Source organism: Colletes latitarsis, unplaced genomic scaffold (assembly GCF_051014445.1).
Source record: "Colletes latitarsis isolate SP2378_abdomen unplaced genomic scaffold, iyColLati1 scaffold0002, whole genome shotgun sequence".
Classification (NCBI taxonomy): Eukaryota; Metazoa; Arthropoda; class Insecta; order Hymenoptera; family Colletidae; genus Colletes; species Colletes latitarsis.
Genome location: NW_027488365.1, coordinates 4,598,484 through 4,606,580, shown reverse-complemented (window position 1 = coordinate 4,606,580; position 8,097 = coordinate 4,598,484).

The following is an 8,097-nucleotide window of genomic DNA, read 5'->3' as shown; positions in this document are numbered from 1 at the left end:
AGAAAAAGCCCAGGATCTAGCCATCAAGTATGAGAAATATGCGAAAGAATGAGCCTGATGAGAGCAAATCCTAGATCTAACCCAAACCTAACATCCGTTATCCTCTAAAATATTGATCGAAACCTGGTTTAATCGACTGTTTCAGTGTGGTACCACATTACTACGTGAACCAATCCAGAAAAAACCCAGGATCCGCTCAACAAGTATGTGAAGAATGCGAAAGTATGAGTCTGATGAGTGAAAATCCCAGACCTAACCTAGACCTAACATGCGTTATCCTCTAAAATATTGATCCAAACCAGGTTTAATGGACTGTTTCAGTGTGGTACCACAGTACTACGTGATCCAAACCAGAAAAAACCCAGGATCTGTTCAACAAGTATGTGAAAAACGCGAAAGTATGAGCCTGATGAGGGCAAATCCCAGACCTATCCCAGACCTAACATGCGTTGTCCTCTAAGATATTGATGGAAACCAGGTTTAATTGACTGTTTCAGTGTTGTACTTCATTACTACGTGATGCAATCCAGAAAAAGCCCTGGATCTAGCCATCAAGTATGAGAAATATGCGAAAGAACGAGCCTGATGAGAGCAAATCCCAGACCTAACCTAGACCTAACATGAATTATTCTCTAAAATATTGATCGAAACCAGGTTTAATTGACTGTTTCAGCGTGGTACCACATTACTACGTGATACAATCCAGAAACAGCCCAGGATCTAGCCATGAAGTATGAGAGATATGCGAAAGTATGAGCCTGCTGAGGGCAAATCCTAAACCTAACCCAAACCTAACATGCGTTATCCTCTAAAATATTTATCAAGACCAGGTTTAATTGATTGTTTCAGTGTGGTACCACACTACTTCGCGAGCCAAACCAGAAATAACCCAGGATCTGTTCAACAAGTATGTGAAAAACGCGAAACTGTGAGCCTGATGAGGGCAAATCTTAGACCTAACCTTGACCTAACATGCGTTATCCTCTAAAATATTGAGCGAAACCAGGTTTAATGGACTGTTTCAGTGTGGTAGCACACTACTACGGGATACAATCCAGAAACAGCCCAGGATCTTGCCATGAAGTACGAGAAATATGCGAAAGTATGAGCCTGATGAGGGCAAATCCTAGACCTAACCCAAACCTAACATCCGTTATCCTCTAAAATATTGATCGAAACCTGGTTTAATCGACTGTTTCAGTGTGGTACCACATTACTACGTGATGCAATCCAGAAAAAGCCCAGGATCTAGCCATGAAGTATGAGAGATATGCGAAAGTATGAGCCTGCTGAGGGCAAATCCTAAACCTAACCCAAACCTAACATGCGTTATCCTCTAAAATATTTATCAAGACCAGGTTTAATTGATTGTTTCAGTGTGGTACCACACTACTTCGTGAGCCAAACCAGAAATAACCCAGGATCTGTTCAACAAGTATGTGAAAAACGCGAAACTGTGAGCCTGATGAGGGCAAATCTTAGACCTAACCTTGACCTAACATGCGTTATCCTCTGAAATATTGAGCGAAACCAGGTTTAATGGACTGTTTCAGTGTGGTAGCACACTACTACGGGATACAATCCAGAAACAGCCCAGGATCTTGCCATGAAGTACGAGAAATATGCGAAAGTATGAGCCTGATGAGGGCAAATCCTAGACCTAACCCAAACCTAACATCCGTTATCCTCTAAAATATTGATCGAAACCTGGTTTAATCGACTGTTTCAGTGTGGTACCACATTACTACGTGATGCAATCCAGAAAAAGCCCAGGATCTAGCCATCAAGTATGAGAAATATGCGAAAGAATGAGCCTGATGAGAGCAAATCCCAGACCTAACATGAATTATTCTCTAAAATATTGGTCGAAACAAGGTTTAATTGACTGTTTCAGTGTGGACCCACATTACAACGTGATCCAAACCAGAAAAAACCCAGGATCCGTTCAACAAGTATGTGAAGAATGCGAAAGTATGAGTCTGATGAGTGAAAATCCCAGGCCTAACCTAGACCTAACATGCGTTATCCTCAAAAATATTGATCGAAACCTGGTTTAATCGACTGTTTCAGTGTGGTACCACATTACTATATGATCCAAACCAGAAAGTAACCCAGGATCTGTTCAACAAGTATGTGAAAAACGCGAAAGTATGAACCTGATGAGGGCATATCCCAGACCTATCCCAGACCTAACTTGCGTTGTCCTCTAAAATATTGATGGAAACCAGGTTTAATTGACTGTTTCAGTGTTGTACTTCATTACTACGTGATGCAATCCAGAAAAAGCCCGGGATCTAGCCATCAAGTATGAGAAATATGCGAAAGAATGAGCCTGATGGGAGTAAATCCCAGACCTAACCTAGACCTAACATGAATTATTCTCTAAAATATTGATCGAAACCAGGTTTAATTGACTGTTTCAGTGTGGTCCCACATTACTACGTGATCCAAACCTGAAAAAACCCAGGATCCGTTCATCAAGTGTGTGAAGAATGCGAAAGTATGAGTCTGATGAGTGAAAATCTCAGGCCTAACCCAGACCTAACATGCGTTATCCTCAATAATATTGATCGAAACCAGGTTTAATCGACTGTTTCAGTGTGGTACCACATTACTACGTGATGCAATCCAGAAAAAGACCAGGATCTAGCCATCAAGTATAAGAAATATGCGAAAGAATGAGCCTGATGAGAGCAAATCCCAGACCTAACATGAATTATTCTCTAAAATATTGGTCGAAACCAGGTTTAATTGACTGTTTCAGTGTGGTACCACATTACTACGTGATCCAATCCAGAAAGAGCCCAGGATCTAGCCATCAAGTATGAGTAATATGCGAAAGAATGAGCCTGATGGGAGTAAACCCCAGACCTAACCTAGACCTAACATGAATTATTCTCTAACATATTGATCGAAACCAGGTTTAATTGACTGTTTCAGTGTGGTCCCACATTACTACGTGATCCAAACCTGAAAAAACCCAGGATCCGTTCATCAAGTGTGTGAAGAATGCGAAAGTATGAGTCTGATGAGTGAAAATCTCAGGCCTAACCTAGACCTAACATGCGTTATCCTCAATAATATTGATCGAAACCAGGTTTAATCGACTGTTTCAGTGTGGTACCACATTACTGCGTGATCCAAACCAGAAAAAACCCAGGATCAGTACAACAAGTATGTGAAACACGCGAAAGTATGAGCCTGATTAGGGCGAATCCCAGACCTATCCCAGACCTAACTTGCGTTATCCTCTAAAATATTGATCGAAACCAGGTTTCATTGACTGTTTCAGTGTGGTACCACATTACTACGTGGTCCAATCCAGAAATAGCCCAGGATCTAGCCTTGAAGTATGAGAAACATGCGGAAGTATGAGCCTGACGAGAGCAAATCCTAGACCTAACCCAGACCTAACATGCGTTATCCTCAAAAATATTGATCGAAACCTGGTTTAATCGACTGTTTCAGTGTGGTACCACATTACTACGTGATCCAAACCAGAAAAAACCCCGGATCTGATCAACGAGTATGTCAAGTGTGCGAAAGTATGAGTCCGATGAGGGCAAATCCCAGACCTATCCCAGACCTAACTTGCGATATCCTCTAAAATATTGATCGAAACCAGGTTTAATTGACTGTTTTATTGTGGTACCACTCTACTACGTGATCCAAACCAGAAAAAACCCAGGATCCGTTCAACAAGTATGTGAAGAATGCGAAAGTATCAGTCTGATGAGTGAAAATCCCAGGCCTAACCAAGACCTAACACGCGTTATACTCAAAAATATTGATCGACACCTGGTTTAATCGACTGTTTCAGTGTGGTACCACATTACTATGTGATCCAAACCAGAAAATAACCCAGGATCTGTTCAACGAGTATGTGAAGGGTGCGAAAGTATGAGTCTGATGAGATCAAATCCCAGACCTATCCCAGACCTAACTTGCGTTGTCCTCTAAAATATTGATGAAATCCAGGTTTCATAAACTGTTTCAGTGTGGTACTACATTACTACGTGATGCAATCCAGAAAAAGCCCAGGATCTAGCCATCAAGTATGAGAAATATGCGAAAGAATGAGCCTGATGAGAGCAAATCCCAAACCTAACCTAGACCTAACATGCGTTATCCTCTAAAATATTGAGCGAAACCAGGTTTAATGGACCGTTTCAGTGTGGTACCACACTACTTCGTGATCCAAACCAGAAAAAACCCAGGATCTGTTCAACAAGTATGTGAAAAACACGAAACTGTGAGCCTGATGAGGGCAAATCTTAGACCTAACCCAGACCTAAGATGCGTTATCCTCTAAAATAATTATCCAGACCAGGTTTCATTGAATGTTTCAGTGTGGTACCACTTTACTACGTGATCCAATCCAGAAATAGCCCAGGATCTAGCCATGAAGTATGAGAAATATGCGAAAGTAGGAGCCTGATGAGGGCAAATCTTAGACCTATCCCAGACCTAACTTGCGTTATCCTCCAAAATATTGATCGAAACCAGGTTTAGTTGACTGTTTCAGCGTGGTACCACATTACTACGTGATACAATCCAGAAACAGCCCAGGATCTAGCCATGAAGTATGTGAAATATGCGAAAGTATGAGCCTGATGAGGGCAAATCCTAGACCTAACCCAGACCTAACATGCGTTATCCTCTAAAATATTTATCAAGACCAGGTTTAATTGGTTGTTTCAGTGTGGTACCACATTACTACGTGATCCAAACCAGAAAAAACCCACGATCTGTTCAACATGTATGAGAAATATGCGAAAGAATGAGTCTGATCAGTGAAAATCTCAGGCCTTACCTAAACCTAACTTGCGTTGTCCTCTAAAATATTGATGGAAACCAGGTTTCATTGACTGTTTCAGTGTGGTACTACATTACTACGTAATGCAATCCACAAAAAGCCCAGGATCTAGCCATCAAGTATGAGAAATATGCGAAAGAATGATCCTGATGAGAGCAAATCCCAGACCTAACCTGGACCTAACATGCGTTATCCTCTAAAATATTGATCGAAACCAGGTTTAATTGAATGTTTTATTGTGGTACCACTTTACTACGTGATCCAAAGCAGAAAAAACCCTCGATCAGGTCAACATGCATGTTAAAACTGGGAAAGTATGAGCCTGATGAGGGCAAATCCCAGACCTATCCCAGACCTAACATGCGTTATCCTCAAAAATATTGATCGAAACCTGGTTTAATCGGCTGTTTCGGTGTGGTACCACATTACTATGTGATCCAAACCTGAAAATAACCCTGGATCTGTTCAACGAGTATGTGAAGTGTGCGAAAGTATGAGTCTGATGAGGGCAAATCCCAGACCTATCCCAGACCTAACATGCGTTATCGTCTAAAATATTGAGCGAAACAAGGTTTAATGGACTGTGTCAGTGTGGTACCACACTACTTCGTGATCCAAACCAGAAAAAACCCAGGATCTGTTCAACAAGTATGTGAAAAACGCGTAACTGTGAGCCTGATGAGGGCAAATCTTAGACCTAACCTTGACCTAACATGCGTTATCCTCTAAAATATTGAGCGAAACCAGGTTTAATGGACCGTTTCAGTGTGGTAGCACACTACTACGGGATCCATACCAGAAAAAACCCAGGATCTGTTCAACAAGTATGTGAAGTGTGCGAAAGTATGAGTCTGATGAGGTCAAATCCCAGACCAATCCCAGACTTAACTTGCGTTATCCTCTAAGATATTGTTCGAAACCAGGCTTAATCGACTGTTTCAGTGTGGTACCACATTACTACGTGATGCAATCCAGAAAAAGACCAGGATCTAGCCATCAAGTATAAGAAATATGCGAAAGAATGAGCCTGATGAGAGCAAATCCCAGACCTAACATGAATTATTCTCTAAAATATTGGTCGAAACAAGGTTTAATTGACTGTTTCAGTGTGGACCCACATTACAACGTGACCCAAACCAGAAAAAACCCAGGATCCGTTCAACAAGTATGTGAAGAATGCGAAAGTATGAGTCTGATGAGTGAAAATCCCAGGCCTAACCTAGACCTAACATGCGTTATCCTCAAAAATATTGACCGAAACCTGGTTTAATCGACTGTTTCAGTGTGGTACCACATTACTATATGATCCAAACCAGAAAGTAACCCAGGATCTGTTCAACAAGTATGTGAAAAACGCGAAAGTATGAACCTGATGAGGGCATATCCCAGACCTATCCCAGACCTAACTTGCGTTGTCCTCTAAAATATTGATGGAAACCAGGTTTAATTGACTGTTTCAGTGTTGTACTTCATTACTACGTGATGCAATCCAGAAAAAGCCCGGGATCTAGCCATCAAGTATGAGAAATATGCGAAAGAATGAGCCTGATGGGAGTAAATCCCAGACCTAACCTAGACCTAACATGAATTATTCTCTAAAATATTGATCGAAACCAGGTTTAATTGACTGTTTCAGTGTGGTCCCACATTACTACGTGATCCAAACCTGAAAAAACCCAGGATCCGTTCATCAAGTGTGTGAAGAATGCGAAAGTATGAGTCTGATGAGTGAAAATCTCAGGCCTAACCCAGACCTAACATGCGTTATCCTCTATGATATTGATCGAAACCAGGTTTAATCGACTGTTTCAGTGTGGTACCACATTACTACGTGATCCAAACCAGAAAAAAACCCAGGATCTGATCAACGAGTATGTCAAGTGTGCGAAAGTATGACTCTGATGAGGGCAAATCCCAGACCTATCCTAGACCTAACTTGCGATGTCCTCTAAAATATTGATCGAAACCAGGTTTAATTGAATGTTTTATTGTGGTACCACTTTACTACGTGATCCAAAGCAGAAAAAACCCTCGATCAGGTCAACATGCATGTTAAAACTGGGAAAGTATGAGCCTGATGAGGGCAAATCCCAGACCTATCCCAGACCTAACATGCGTTATCCTCAAAAATATTGATCGAAACCAGGTTTAATCGACTGTTTCAGTGTGGTACCACATTACTACGTGATCCAAACCAGAAAAAACCCAGGATCTGTTCAACAAGTATGTGAAAAACGCGAAAGTATGAGCCTGATGAGGGCAAATCCTAGACCTATCCCAGACCTAACTTGCGTTGTCCTCTAAGATATTGATAGAAACCAGGTTTAATTCACTGTTTCAGTGTGGTCCCACATTACTACGTGATCCAATCCAGAAAGAGCCCAGGATCTAGGCATCAAGTATGAGTAATATGCGAAAGAATGAGCCTGATGGGAGTACATCCCAGACCTAACCTAGACCTAACATGAATTATTCTCTAAAATATTGATCGAAACCAGGTTTAATTGACTGTTTCAGTGTGGTCCCACATTACTACGTGATCCAAACCTGAAAAAACCCAGGATCCGTTCATCAAGTGTGTGAAGAATGCGAAAGTATGAGTCTGATGAGTGAAAATCTCAGGCCTAACCCAGACCTAACATGCGTTATCCTCAATAATATTGATCGAAACCAGGTTTAATCGACTCTTTCAGTGTGGTACCACATTACTACGTGATCCAAACCAGAAAAAACCCTGGATCAGTACAACAAGTATGTGAAACACGCGAAAGTATGAGCCTGATTAGGGCGAATCCCAGACCTATCCCAGACCTAACTTGCGTTATCCTCTAAAATATAGATCGCAACCAGGTTTAATGGACTGTTTCAGTGTGGTACCACACTACTACGTGATCCAAACCAGAAAAAACCCAGGATCTAGACATGAAGTATGAGAAATATGCGAAAGTATGAGCCTGATGAGGGCAAATCCTAGAACTAACCCAAACCTAACATGCGTTATCCTCTAAAATATTTATCAAGACCAGGTTTAATTGAATGTTTCAGTGTGGTACAACATTACTACCTGAACCAAACCAGAAAAAACCCAGGATCCGTTGAACAAGTATGTTAAAACTGCGACAGTATGACCCTGATGAGGGCAAATCCCAGCCCTATCCCAGACCTAACTTGCGGTATCCTCTAAAATATTGATCGAAACCAGGTTTAATTGACTGTTTCAGCGTGGTACCACATTACTACGTGATCCAAATCAGAAAAAACCCAGGATCTGTTCAACAAGT